The sequence below is a fragment of the Pteropus vampyrus genome, unplaced genomic scaffold (genome assembly GCF_000151845.1).
Source record: "Pteropus vampyrus isolate Shadow unplaced genomic scaffold, Pvam_2.0 Scaffold180, whole genome shotgun sequence".
NCBI lineage: Eukaryota > Metazoa > Chordata > Mammalia > Chiroptera > Pteropodidae > Pteropus > Pteropus vampyrus.
The window spans coordinates 1,213,252-1,227,752 of NW_011888961.1; the positions used below are offsets into that span (position 1 = coordinate 1,213,252).

At 32.2% G+C, this 14,501-nt stretch overlaps 1 protein-coding gene and 1 non-coding gene across 2 annotated transcripts in view; both read right to left on the reverse strand.

Annotated features, from left to right (window-relative positions):
* The window catches only part of GPR158 (G protein-coupled receptor 158), a 341,897-nt gene that overhangs the window by 213,864 nt on the left and 113,532 nt on the right, over positions 1–14,501 (reverse strand). The window lies entirely within an intron of this gene.
* Positions 14,326–14,444, reverse strand: LOC111746254. Its single transcript, XR_002783028.1, has one exon. It is a non-coding gene; the product is annotated as a 5S ribosomal RNA (ribosomal RNA).

The window sequence follows — 14,501 nt, forward strand, 5'->3', positions numbered from 1 at the left end:
TCAAGTATTGCTAAGATGACACTATAGAAGTTGTCCTACTTCTATTTGATAAAGAGATGTCAAATACTGCTATATTTTCAGGAAATATTTTGCATAAGGATTTCAGTATCTACATAGTATCTACATACTTATAAATTGCTCACATTTTTCATTTACATAATTTTAACATGCTCTTATAAGAAAACAAAAATATGCAATGAGTAATATTTAGCTATTTTATTTAGGATGCTTTTATTATTTAGGATGCTTTTAGCTATATGAGAAAACCCTTACTAAACTAAACCAATAAGGAATTCATTATCTTACAAAAGAACCTAAGGGGTTGGAAATTTCAATGTTGGTTAATTCAATACCTTAACATCATCTTCAAGGACCCACGTTGGCTTCATCTTACTGCTTTGCCATCTCATGTATCAGTTTTGTCTTGTAGCTTGTGACCTCATGATCACAAGATGGCCACAATGATTCCAAGCATCATAGTGTTCAGAAGCAGAAAAGGTTACCTTTTCTATGTTAGAATGAAGAGAACATTTCTCAGAATCCCTTCAGCAGACTTCTCTCATATCTCTACTTACAGCTTTGTAATGTACAGCCCTTGTTTAAACCAATTATCAGCAAGGAGAATAGGAAAGTGCACCAAATTGGATAAGATCTATCAGGATCTACTCCTGAGTCAATGAGGGAAAAGCAGATACTTGAACAGAATCGGAATTCTCTTAACAAGAAGAAGGGAGAAGGGAAATGGTTGTTGAGGAGGCAACCAAAAGCATCTATTGTAACAGCCAACTGAACCATAACAAAAGAAGCACAACATAAGTGATTCTTCAGTATCATTCAAAATACTTGTAATGCTATTTTTAAATATTCTCTCTGATTCTATTTTCCATGTATTTTTTATCTTGCAAGAATTATACAGAATTCAAAGGAAAAAAATCAAATAAAGAGATCGGCCTATCTGCATTTTGTGTCTTATTTTTATGAGCCAAGCAGACAAGCTAAATATAGGATTCATTTTTAAAAAATACTTGCCCATTCAAGTATTTGAATAAACTCAGATATAGCTCCATCACTCATATCTTTTGCAATAATAGTACTACGACGATTATCAATCTTCACATTTGATAACAATGACAGCCAATTTTTATCAGGTTCTTACTGTGTGTTGGTACTATGTTCTGCACTTAAAATTTAAGGAACTCATTAAATCTTCATAGAAAATCTTTTAGGTACTATCGTTATCCCCCTTTTCACTGACCTTGGAACAGAATCACAAAAAAAGTTCTTTAAATTTCCCAAGGTCACACAACTAATAAATAGTGGAGACATTTAGCCATATTTGTGATTGGCAATTTTAAAAGATTATAAAGAGGGCACCCAATATAATAAAATCCTGATGCAGAATTAATTTTCTTTTTACAATGCAGTGACTTAGTCTCAGAGAAGCAAACTTGATATAACCAAACTACTAGGTTATCAATAAATTATAAACAAGATGATAACATTGTTCTAGACACATCAAGAAAAGAGCAAATCTTATTAGACTAGCCTTCCTTTGGACTCTGCAACTGACTGGACAAGAGAAAAAATAATTCTCTGGAGAGAGGGTTTTAGTTACTAGATAAAACACAAACAACTAGGTTGCACTGTGTTTAGAAAAACTGTGCAGGACAGTAAAGCAATAGCAGTGGAATATTTTATATAACATATAAGCCAGGAAATATTTCAATTACCATATTGAGATATTTTAGATCAGAGTCATGAATAAAATAAAAAAGTCAACAAGTTATTTATAAAAACAAGATTCTATCATTTATACCATCAACAAAAGACACTTATCATATTACCTCATAACACCAGAAATTTCCATTTCTATGCAAAAAGCTATTACTGAGTAATGAAATATTAATAGCAAGAATGTAGTTGCATCTTTGGCATCTAACCGAGTTTAAGCTCTTAGTAAGTCACGTATTTATGCCAAAAAAATCTAAGGATAGCACTCATTTGCTCTTTCTCTGTTCAGTACTAACTCAAAAATTTGTGTTGGATTATCCCAGAAATACAACAGTTTGAAAATCTGTCAATTGAAGTTATATCCTGAATAATTTACTTATTTGTAATACTTGAGGTCTCCCAGTATCATAGAGGTTTATGCAATATTCTAAAAATAATGTGGAGAAAAATTATTTGAAACATAAAGGTCTGCATTGACTCTTTATATCAAGTCAATTGTTCACCATGAGCTAAATCATTTTGTTCTGACTTTTCTTCAACATTATATTTATTCCTACCCAATCTCTTGCACATCAGTAATGAAAAGACTTTTTGCAGGATTTTGATTTTTTTAAAAAAAATTTTGAAAAAAAAAAAGAGTTTATGATGGGAAAAACGATATATAAAGGGAGTCAAAAATCTCATTTCATATTTGTTCGGTATTTTCCTTTTCACATCTAATACCACATTTTATTCTCACAAGAATTTTATGCAGTAGTAAAAGAGGTAATATTTATACAACTTTATGAGGAGAACTGGGTCACATAGAGTGCCTGAGGTGACCCGGCTATTCAGAAATAATCATAATTAGAACCCACACCTGACCTAAGGTTCAAGTTCTTCCCATTCAGTCCTTGCTTCTTTCAGATACCATACTTTTTGGCTCTAATTGCACAGTATGAAAGAAATTGCATTGCTTATTTAAAACTGAACCTAACCTGTCACAAGCATTCCAGACTTCTCAGAAGTCCTGATGTCAATTCTATTGTCAGATGCATCGAAGCTTCACAATGACAGGAGAATGAGCAAAGTGAGGGACGATATGTTTCCAGTAGGACAGAATTGATAATTATAGGTTTGGGTAAATGGCAATTGTAGAACAAGCTGATAATGAATTCCATTTGGGGTTTTTATTTTAATATTTCTGCCAAATTCTACTCATAATATACTCCCTATTTAAATTCATAAATAGTTTTTGCTAGCCACAAAGTGAACACTTTAATACCTAAACTTTTGGGATATTGTTATTATTATTATTATTAATGCAAAACTGAAAATAAGTCTACTTTTCCTTCCAGTTGTCATTTTATACAAGTTGCCTACTGTCTTTCAATCATTCTAATTCAGCTTTTTAAATATCAAATACTCTCTTTGGTTTCTAGTAGGAAACCACTATTCTTTAAATGTTCTTATAAATGAAACTAATGAATTTCCTCCACGGAAACCACATTATATTTGAACTACAATGTAAAGGTTTAAAAAATAAAGCAACACTTGAGGAACCTTGTCAAGAGTAGAGGGAGAAAGCTGTCTGAGGACTGTCTACACTCCACCCAGGACTCTTGAAATTAAACCCAAATAATGTGAGTTTAGGAGCTCTGCCCAGTCATTTTCTTTCTGTCAGAACTCCAGGAATTCACTCTGCAATTAGAAGGTTGGTACTATTTTCTCTTAGCAAAAAAAAGCAGCTACCATGTCCATTGAAAATTAAATACTTTAATATATAACTTCTGTTTATATACTTGGTCAATATGTCTTTGGCCTCTTCTCAATTTGGAGGGAATTTAAAAACTAGTAAATAATTATTCTTATCTTCTTGAATGAAATCCGTTTTTAGCCATTTATTCTCCTTCCTCTACTGTATCATGGCCAATCACTTAGTTTCATTGGGACAAGGATTTAAATACAGCAATCCCATCTTACATTGGGGATGAGCTCTAAAGTCACCTGCAGTCAAATATTACATAACTAAAAATAAGAAAATTCCTTAAATCTGCCTTAAAATACAGTATACATGTAACTTTGTATGGTAATTATTTTACATATTAAATTTGAGAACCACTAGGATACCTAAAAAACTAACCAAGAGAAAGATTACATGCAGAAATGTAGGGAAACCGCTCTGCATTTAAGACAATTACTAAATCCCTAGTTAATAAGCAATGAGTAGAAATTAATAATGTCTTCCTGCCTGCCCACAGTGTTTACTTCATTCTCTATGGATATGAGGACTCTAAAACTTCAAATAATATAAAGAGAGATTTCTGTTGTTATGGGAGTTAGAGAAAACAAAAAAAGTCATAGAGGGAAGAGTTATGTTCTAAAGCTAAGCTTATGTTAAATAAAATCAAGTTAACCCCAACATTCCTTGAGTGCTTCTTCTCTGGAAGGCCCTATGACCCTCTGGACCCTAATAAAGTAAAGCTCCTTTCTGTCATGTTTCTTTAAACTTGCTCTCAAATGCCCAGTTCAGCCTTGAGAGTCCAGTTAATGTCAGGCAAGGGTTAATAACTCAGGTATTTCTTCTCTCCCCTGCTGTTCCAAGCTATCTTTCTTCTTTAGATGCTGATGCTGAGAAAACCCTAAAGTGTATTGAAACCATTCTTAACATGGAGAGTAACTATCCTTCCTTCCTTAATGGAAAAGAGATGTTATTTTTAGGATTAGTATTGAATTTCTTTTGTTGTTATACATAGAAATCCTAAATATTGGAAATTAATGTTAAATTTAAATGTTTTCTTTGAAGTTAAATAGATTTATCTAAAGTTAGAGAAAAGATGAGAAGAGAGGAAGCATGGTATGATAAAACAATGAAATTAAAGTGAGAAGATACGAACATGTTTCTCCAGGTCGAAAAATATAACTTTTAGTAAATTCTGTGGACCAAGTGCCTACTCAAACACAAAGCCTGGCTCTTATAGATTTTCAATAAATATTTCCTAAACTTAGCTATTGAGTTTTGTGCCATGTTCTCTCTAGGCCTCAACTTTTTAATCTACAAAATAAAGAGACTGGACAAGAGATATCTAAGTAAAATTTCAGCTCTACTGTTCTATAAATTCTTAATATATCTCATTCCAAGAAAACCGACATCATAGGCTACAAACTATGAAAAAGTGCTGTAGTTCTAAGAAACAGTGTCAATTTTACGAAATTTGTAAACTTCACCAATTTTACTATTTTCTATCTTTTTTCTATCTTCATTGAAATCTATTTTTTGCCAAAATGGATTTCATGACATAATCCAGCCTGTCAACACATTAGAATCACCAGAAAGCTTTTTCCCTCCCTAAATTTACTAAATTGGAATCTCAGAGATGGGACCCCAGAAGTTTATTTGCCAAGAGCTCTCCCAGGTGATTCTGATAAACCCATTCTAAGTTTAAAACCACAGAACTATACATGTACATACTCTTTCTCCTTGAATGGTATATCTTAACAGAGGACTTTTTTTCATCTTTTTTGAACTCCATTTTTTCATTTTTATACTGTTTTGCTTTAATGTTTCATTAGAGACTATATCAAACATATACAAAGTAGAGCAAATAGTAAACACCCACATACTTCTCAATAATGATCAATTCATTACCAGTCTTATTTAATCTATACTGCCACTCCCACATATTATTTAAAATCAAATCCCAGAGAGAGCCAAGGATCTTTTTTGAACCATGATAAATGGGTTCTTTTCAAAATAATGTCACATCCTAACACTGTGGAGAATGTGGCTTGGATGACCCAGGTCTCTAACCTAAGTGCAGAGCCTCGGATGAAACAGGTCAGATATACTGATGACAGCCATAGGCAGTAGCGGCAACTTCTCTTCAGAGTCACTGCTTTTAATCTTAAGGTTCGATTATTCCCTATACACTTTAATGTGCTATCGCACCTTTTGGAATAATGTTTAAGTCAGTTCATTTTTCAGAGATAGAATTCTCTTGTCAATTCTCACCTCTAATCATGATGAAGCTTACATAGATGCAAACCAGTACATCACACCAAAACAACAATAATTGGTAGGAAAGTGTGACATTTGTCTAACTAGCTTGAATATTACGATTAAATCAGAAAGAAAAAAATTACTGGAAATACCATTAAATGTGACATACTGCATCCTTTTTCTTTTCTGTGGCAGATTTGAAAGCAATATTTATCCAATAGAGAGAAAGTACTTTTTTTAAAATGAAAATACACATATATTATTATATATTATTATAATTTGGGCATTCGATATAGGACCAAACGTGGTATGCTATAGTCATGGTGTCCATCCAGTACGAAGTAAATTTCTGCATTCTATTCTATTCGATTCTTTCATTAGTTAGGAGAATGGAGTTTTTCCGAAAGCTAACATAAAGCCTTAACCAATCACATGTCAACTAATCAAATTGCAACAATTTATACCATTGAGTCAACTTGGTTTCATCTGTGAAGGAAAGTTTTCTAACGAAGGATGCGGAAAAGTAAAATTCAACCCCAACATCAGAGACCATAAACTGTTTCCTAAACATTCCCAGGTTCTAATTTCTAAACATCATAGCATCAGAGATATAATAGGATCAATTTCACAAGACTAAAAACCCTACATAGTAACCCTAAGATAGCGTGGTGTTCTCTGGCTTTGGTCTGTCTCTGTTATACAGCTACTTATTAAACTGTCCAAGGAGCAGAAAGACACACTGAAATGCCTCCCCAAATTTGAGTTCCCTGATGCAAAATTTCAGGATGTGTGACTTTGATTCCATGCTTTTTCAACAATCATAAAAATTCTAGTTCAATAAATGTGAGTCATTACTGTAGGGGATGATTATAAAAAGAGGGGAAGTGTTGGAATATAAAAGTAAAAGGAAAGCTTAACTAGAAAAGAAAGGTTTAAAAAGTTAAAGGGAATAAACACAGATGCTATACAATCCGACATCTGTTAGAAAAGAGAGGCTAGATAATATATGTAAGAGAAAATAGCCTGTCCTTTGGAGCTGTGCCTTGACAGACATAGTGTATCCAAGACCAGGATAATAAGTCCAAATCATAAAATTTGAAAACCACTGAATAGTTGTATAACAATGTGTAATGAAAGTAAAATGCATCTTCGTATGCACATTATCTACAACAAAACAAAACAAATTAATAAGCATTTCAATCAAACTACTAGGCAGAATGATCCTACAACATTTCCAGTGAGCTAAGCATAGTAAATGGAATTTATATACAGGATTATTACTGATTTAAGATGTATAAAATGTCATTCACATTTTTTCTTCAGGATACTATGTTAAATGTTTCATTTCTGTGGATAAAAATAAATATTTATAATAGCTTTTATTGATTTACTAGATATAGTAGCTCCTAAATCATTAAAGATTACATTATGCTATCAATATATTTTTCAGGATTTCCAGAGACTAATTAAATATTTTAACAAGACAAACATCAGGTACCAAATATTTATATAGTAGAACATCTATTTAATAAGGTACTATTATGGACATTTTCAAATAATTTCCTACTAAAGTAAATAAAGTCTTTCTGAATCTCTATGAGACCTCTTCTTCAATCACAGTCCTGAACGTTCCTACAAGTGGTTTCTAGGATTAAAAATCATGAGGATTCCTCAGTATCTAACACCAAGTCCTGTCTGCATGTACTATTCTTCTTTCATTAGCAAGACAGGAATTAGAGCCTTCTTATTCAGGAACATTTCAAGTGAATTAACTCTCTAACCAAATTACAGGGACAAATCATATATGCTTTAGCATTACCTATGAAACACATTGTTAATACTGTCATTTTTTTAAATCTTTGTCTTCAGTTTCAGAAAATGGCTTCTATAGCAACCAAGCAATTAGTCACCATAGAGGAGTACATTCAACATAAATGTCTACTAATAGATTTATTTTAATAATACATCCAAACTTCTAAAAAAATATAAATTTTAAAAAGATTTGATCTTCCTCCCAAGTATAATAATGATAAAATTGTTTGATATTCCCAGCCAAACCATTCTGAATTTTAATCTCTTTTCGACATTCTTTTCTTTTGTTCTCTTCTAATCTTTTTTGTAATTTTGTCAACTTTTCAGTTTCCAGTTAAGCCCAGTAGTTAAAGATGAAGTACATAGGCAATTAACTCTCCCTTCAATACTAAGTTATAAAAGCAACTGTGGCAATTTACATTTGGTTAGTGCTTCACTGCTCCTGCCTTCCATCTCTAAGAATAATAAATCCCAAAACCCCTTCAGAATGCAAGTCTAGCACAGATGGAAGGAGTTTTATTTCACTTGGGAACTGAGAAGGTGAAGTCATTCCAAAGTGGGAGAGAATACAGCCAGTCCAGTGTGCACCATTTAATTCAATGGTTCCCTAGTGAGGTACTTCATTTGCTGCTGCACTGCTGACAGCAGAAATGCTGCTTAGCACAGCAATATATTAGCCATTTGTGAGGCATTACGTTGGCAAATACTTAAGGCCATGGTAAAACTGAAGAAGTCAATGAAATCAGGCTGTGTGGGTGACTCTGAATCAGGCCCTCAGAACACTGGTTTAAAAAAAATGGCCCAGGTACATAAGGTAAAATGGCATTGCAAGTACTTGGGGAGATTTTTCCTCATTCTGCACTTCTGCATAAATAAAAGGTAAATGCCAGTCATAGGTTTTTTACACTAATTCTTTCTCTTTCACCCTCTCTTCCCTTTTTGCCTTTTCCATAGATAGACTTATCTATGGAAATTGTAGAGAAGAATGGGAATAGAATATATAAAAATTAATCCTCTCCTCAATCTACACTTCCTACCTGCCTCTCCTGCTTTACTTTCTCCATAGTGTTTATGATCATCTGACATATTTTACTTATATTATTACCCCTTCATACTAGGCACTCAATAGAAGACAGATCTGTTGATAAACATTTCTTTGCTAAAGTGACAATGTGGTGTAGGAGGAAAATTAAGGTTTTAAGTATGTAAAACTAATTAAGAGTGGGAAGTTATGGCCATAATTAGCTCTAGGAAAGACTATAAATGCTGTGAAATTTATCTGTAGTGCTCCTCCATTCTCATTTTATAGCCCATTACACCCCCATCAGCCATACTTCTTCTCTACCTACACACCTCTGGTACCCAGTACCCTTATGATGCCCTTATGATGAGAATGATAATGATGATGGCTACTATTTAATAAGTGCTCAGTCTGTCTCAGGCACTGCAAAAGACACTTTATATATCTATATCTATATCTACATCTATATCTACATCTACATCTATATCTATATCTATATCTATATCTATATCTATATCTATATCTATCTTATGTAATCATCACAACAATCCTGTATAGTTGAAATTTTATGTAGAAATAAGAAAATCTCAAGTGATTTTTTTTGTGAGGATTAAATGAGTTAATATATATTAAGTGATTAGAACAGTACCTAGCTAAAGTGCTATCTAAGTATTTGTTACTACAAGTATTACTATTAACATTATTGTTTTATTTCCATTTTGGGGATGAGGAAACAGACTCAGAGTGGTTACTGAGTTGACTGACAATACACAGAGTAGAAATGGAAGAACCTGGATTGTAATCCAAGTCAGCTTGGTTCCCAGTCTGTACTTTTTCCACCATATGACACTGATACTATTGGCTGGTCAAATTCTGGAACCAGCGTTATTATCAAGTCTGCCCTCCCACTGGAACAACTCATGGCCTGGGTTTTAAGAGCAGTACACCCAACTAGTACTCAGGAACTACTTTGCTGATGCAATATAATAAATGCGAGCTAAGATTTTATGTATGATATTGGTTCATTTACATTCTACTTTAATAACGAACTTTTCTTTATCTAGCTTTTCCCAACATGTTTTCCATAAAACAATGCCTTAATTCCCTGGGCAACTAAGTTTGAGAAACGATGAGTTGTACATTTCTCTTACAGAGTCACAAAGCATTCTGGCATTTTAACAGTTTTGAAAACTCTAGCTAAAGAAATCAGTTTAACCTAGAGTTTTCTAATGTATTTGACAAGATAATAATAATAATAATAAAGAAATTACTGCTCTCTAAAGGACACTTTAAGAAATGTTATCTTAATCCAAGGGAATAGATCTAATACTGAGAATTTCAGACCACCGGAGAGACATTTTGTTGCTAGGGGATTTTCTTTACAGTGACAAAATCATACCAGACTACAGTAGTTCTAACCATGAGCCCCTGACAGAGTGTAACACTATAATCTACTGTCACAAACTGGAGAACACTTTAATCCAACTCTCATTTTTAGACAAGGAATACAGGGTCAGAACTGTTCAGGTACTTTCACACAATTTTAAGTTATAAAATACTTTTAGAAACTGGTTTTAAAATAATGAAGCCAATATTTTACTTCTGGCTGTAACAATTATTTGGAGAGAAAATCAATTAAACTCCCTATCCTTCCTTCAATTTTCCTTCATTGCAAAATGTTTCTTTCTCTTTTCTACCAGAGAGCCTATCTTCAGAAATAGCCCAGATAGTTCAAGACAACTTAAAATTTTTAGGAAAAGATCATTAAGCTCCCTAGAATAATTTTAAAATTAGCCAATAACACAACTAAAGCCAGGTAGATTACAACTTTGATGCTCTTTGCAAGTCTTTTTTAACATTTTTTTTTAATTTTTGAGTTAATCATAAACTTAAAGAAAAATTGCAAGTTCAATACAAGAATTTTTTTATCCTGAACCATTAAGATTGCCAATCAGATAACCCATCATACCTGAATATTTTAGAGTATATCTCCTACAAAGAAAGGCATTCTCCTATGTAAATTAAATACAACTATCAAAATCAGAAACTTAATATTGACTGTTATCACCTAATACAAAGACCCCATTAGTGTCACCATTTGTCCCCATAATTTTCATCACTGCAGAAAAAAAGTTCAGAATCATGTTTTTTATCTTGTAAATCCCCTTCAGTCTGTAACAATTTCTCGGTATTTCTTTAACATTTATAATAAGCTTTGATCCTTTTTGAAGATTATAGGTTAGTTATTTTGCAGAATGTAACTCAAGTTGAGTTTAACTGATGTTTCTGCACAGAGATTCAGCTTTTGCATATTTGGCAAGAATATCACAGAAGTGATGCTTTGTTTTTTTCATTGTATCGTATCAGGTGCACACAAGTTCAAACTGTCCCATTACTATGATTACTTAATTAAGGTGGCATCTTCAGGCTTTTCCATTGTAAAACAGCTCTTCCTCCTTTGTAATTAATAATTATTTTGTGGGGGAGTATTGTGAAACCATGTTGCTATACCATTTCTCATCAAACCTGTGTGTGTTTATGTATGTATGTGTGTATATGCATGTATGTATTATTCATTCAACTCCTGGTTTCTTATGTTACTCGGTGGGTTAAAATCCATAATAATCATTACTTATTCTGATGGGAAATTTAACCTGACTTAGAGAGTGTCAGGTTAGGTTCTGTACCTGTGGATAAATCCCATTATTCTTTGAGAACTCTTTTGATTTCTGATACAAGATATTCCAGACTCATCTTGTGCTTTCATTGTCTTTGTCCCAGAATCAGACACTTCTTCAAGGAGCCCTGGTTCCTTTTCATGGAGAGTGATATTTAGAAAGAAAGACCTGGACTTTAGGTATGGGTTGCTTGGTGGACAGAACTAAGAAATATAAATATGTACCACATACATGAACACACACACAAACATAAACAGATATACAGATATTTACATTAATAGTTATTTCTTTATGTATTAAAAACATTAATTTCAACTGATATTTCTGATTTTAATCCAATATCACAGGTATATTCTAATTTTCTTTCAAAATTTGTGTGTCCACAGACAGTGAGAAACCTGGGTCTCATTACACCTACTTACTTACTTAATTAATTAGATCAATCCTCCTCTATATAAATTATCTCCTGTCTCTGTTGCCATCTGTCTCCATGCAGATGTCCTCCTCTCCCACATGGGTTATACTAATATTAGACAAAGTAGTTTTCGAGGAAAACAATATTACTAATGTTAAAGAAGAAATTTCATAATGGTAAGAATCAATTCATCAGGAAGATAGAAATTTCCTAAACATTTATGTACCTAATAATATGACTTCAAAATACATATATATATATTACATATATATATTATATATGTAATATATATAAACTATATCTCAATAAAAATAATATACAGGAAGCAAAAGTTGATAGAACTGCAAAGAGAAAAATATATCCACAATTACAGTGGCTTATTTCAATACCTCTCTCTCAACAATTGACAGAACAAGTAGAAAATCCACAAGGATGTAGAAGACTTGAGCAATGCTATCAACTGATATTGACCCAATTAACATTTAGAGAACGCTCTACCCAAGAAAAGCAGAATACACATTCTTTATAAGGGAACACAGAATATTTCCTAAAATAAACTAAATTCTGGGTCATAAAATAAGTCTTACTAAATTTAAAAGGATTAAAGTAATACAAAGTGTGTTCTCTGACGGCAATTTAGAAATCAATTAAAAAATCTCAACAAAAGAAAGATCCTCAATACTTGGAAACCTAAAAAGACAATTCTAAATAATAATCCATAGGTTAAAAAAAAGACAGTAAAAGTAAAATTAGAGAGCATTTGACCAAAGTGAAAACAAAAACCAGCATATCAAAATGTATGGAGTGTCAATAAAGCAATACTGAGGGAAAATTTATAGCTGCTAACACCTATATCAGAAAAGAAAAGACACCTCAAACCAAGGACTATTGCCTCTACCTAAGGAAACTGGAAACAAAGAACAACTGAAATCCAAAGAATGCAGAAAGAGAAGCTAATAAACAGTAGAGTAGAAAAATAAAAATAGGAAATACAGAAAAAATAAAACAATAAAACCAAAAGCTACTTATTTGAGAAAAATTAATAAAATTCACAAATCTCTACTCAGACTGATTAGAAAATAAAGACTGAAGACACGAATTACCAATATTAGGAAGGAAATAGCAGATATCAATACAGATTCCAAAGATATTTAAAGAATAAGAAATTATGAACAATCTTATTCCAATAAATTCAATAACTTAAGAATAATGCACAAATTCCTTAAAGTATAAATACCAAAGTTCAGTTAGGAAGAAATGAATAATATGAGTAATCCTATACTTATTAAAGGAATTAAATTTGTAGTTTAAACATCTTTCCTATAAAGAAAAATCCATGCCCAAATGGCTTCACTGGAGAATTCTAACAATCTTTTAAGAAGATTAATGTCAATTCTACACAAACTCTTGCACGAAATTAAAGAAGTGGGATTATTTCCCCATCCCTCTAAGGTCAACATTACTCTGATACCAAAATCTGAAAAAAAAAAAAAAAAAAAAAAACAAGAAAAGAAACTACAGGCCAATACTCTTCATGAATTTACACATAACACAAGGATGTCCACTTTCATCGTGTCTATTAAACATTGTACTGGAGGTTCTGGACATTGCAGTAAGATAAGCAAAAGAAATAAAATGTGTCCAGATTAAAAAGAAGAAGTAAAACCATTTTATTCACAGATGACATAATCATCTAATTAGAAAATCCTATGAATATCAAAATAAGGTTCTAAAACTAATAATTCAGCTTAACAAAATTTCAGCATATAAGATCATTATACAGAACATAGCAATAAACAACTAAAAATTAAAAGTAAAAACCAATGTCATTGAAAATAACATTAAAAAAATGTGAAACACTTAGAAATGAATTTGACAAATGGAGCAAGGGTTGTACACCAAGAACCACAAAACTTTTCTGAGAGAAATTAAAGAATACCTAAATAAATTAAGAGATGTACTATGTACATGGGTCAAGTGACTCACGACTGTTAACCTGCCAATTCTCCCCAAATTGGGCTGTAGGCCTGATGCAATCCTTATCAAAATCCAAGGAAAGTTTTTTCTATAGAAATTGATAAGATTATTCTGCAATTAATATAAAACTATAAAGTACCAAGAATAACCAAAACAACTTGGAAAAAAATGACTAACACCTACTTAATTTCAAAACTTATTATAATGCTACAGTTATCAGCACACTATGGTATTGGCAGAAAGATACATAAATAGGTTAATGTAACAGAATGGAGTCCAGAAATAGACCAACATATGAACAACTGATTTTTGACAAAGACAATCATCAGAAAAATAAGATAATCTTGCTCCAATATAATTATTAACTGAAAATGGATCAAGACTCAAAGGTAAAACTTAAACTATAAAATATCTATATAAAACATAGGAAAAATATTTTTGAACTTGGTTTAGGCAAAGATTTCTTAGATCACCAAAACTGAAACCCTTTAAAGAAAACATTGACAAATTAGACTTCATCAAAATAACAACTTCTGCTATTCAAAACACACTGTTTAGATAATATAAAGATCTGACAAAGACTGAGAGAAAATTTTACAAATCATATATTTGAAACAGATTTGCTCTTTTTTTTTAGGCAAGGCAACCCTTCGTTGACCTCACAGATTGCAAGGACCTTGTCAGTTTACAATCCCTTATTTTTATTTTTTTATGCCTACAGCACCTGGTCTTCCAAGGTGGTCTCCCATCCAAGTACTAACCAGGCCCAACCCTGCTTAGCTTCCAAGATCTGACAGGATCGGGCTTGTTCAGGGTGGCATGGCCATAGGTGAAACAGATTTGCATCTAGAATATATATATATATTTTTAAAAGCTCAAAACTAAACA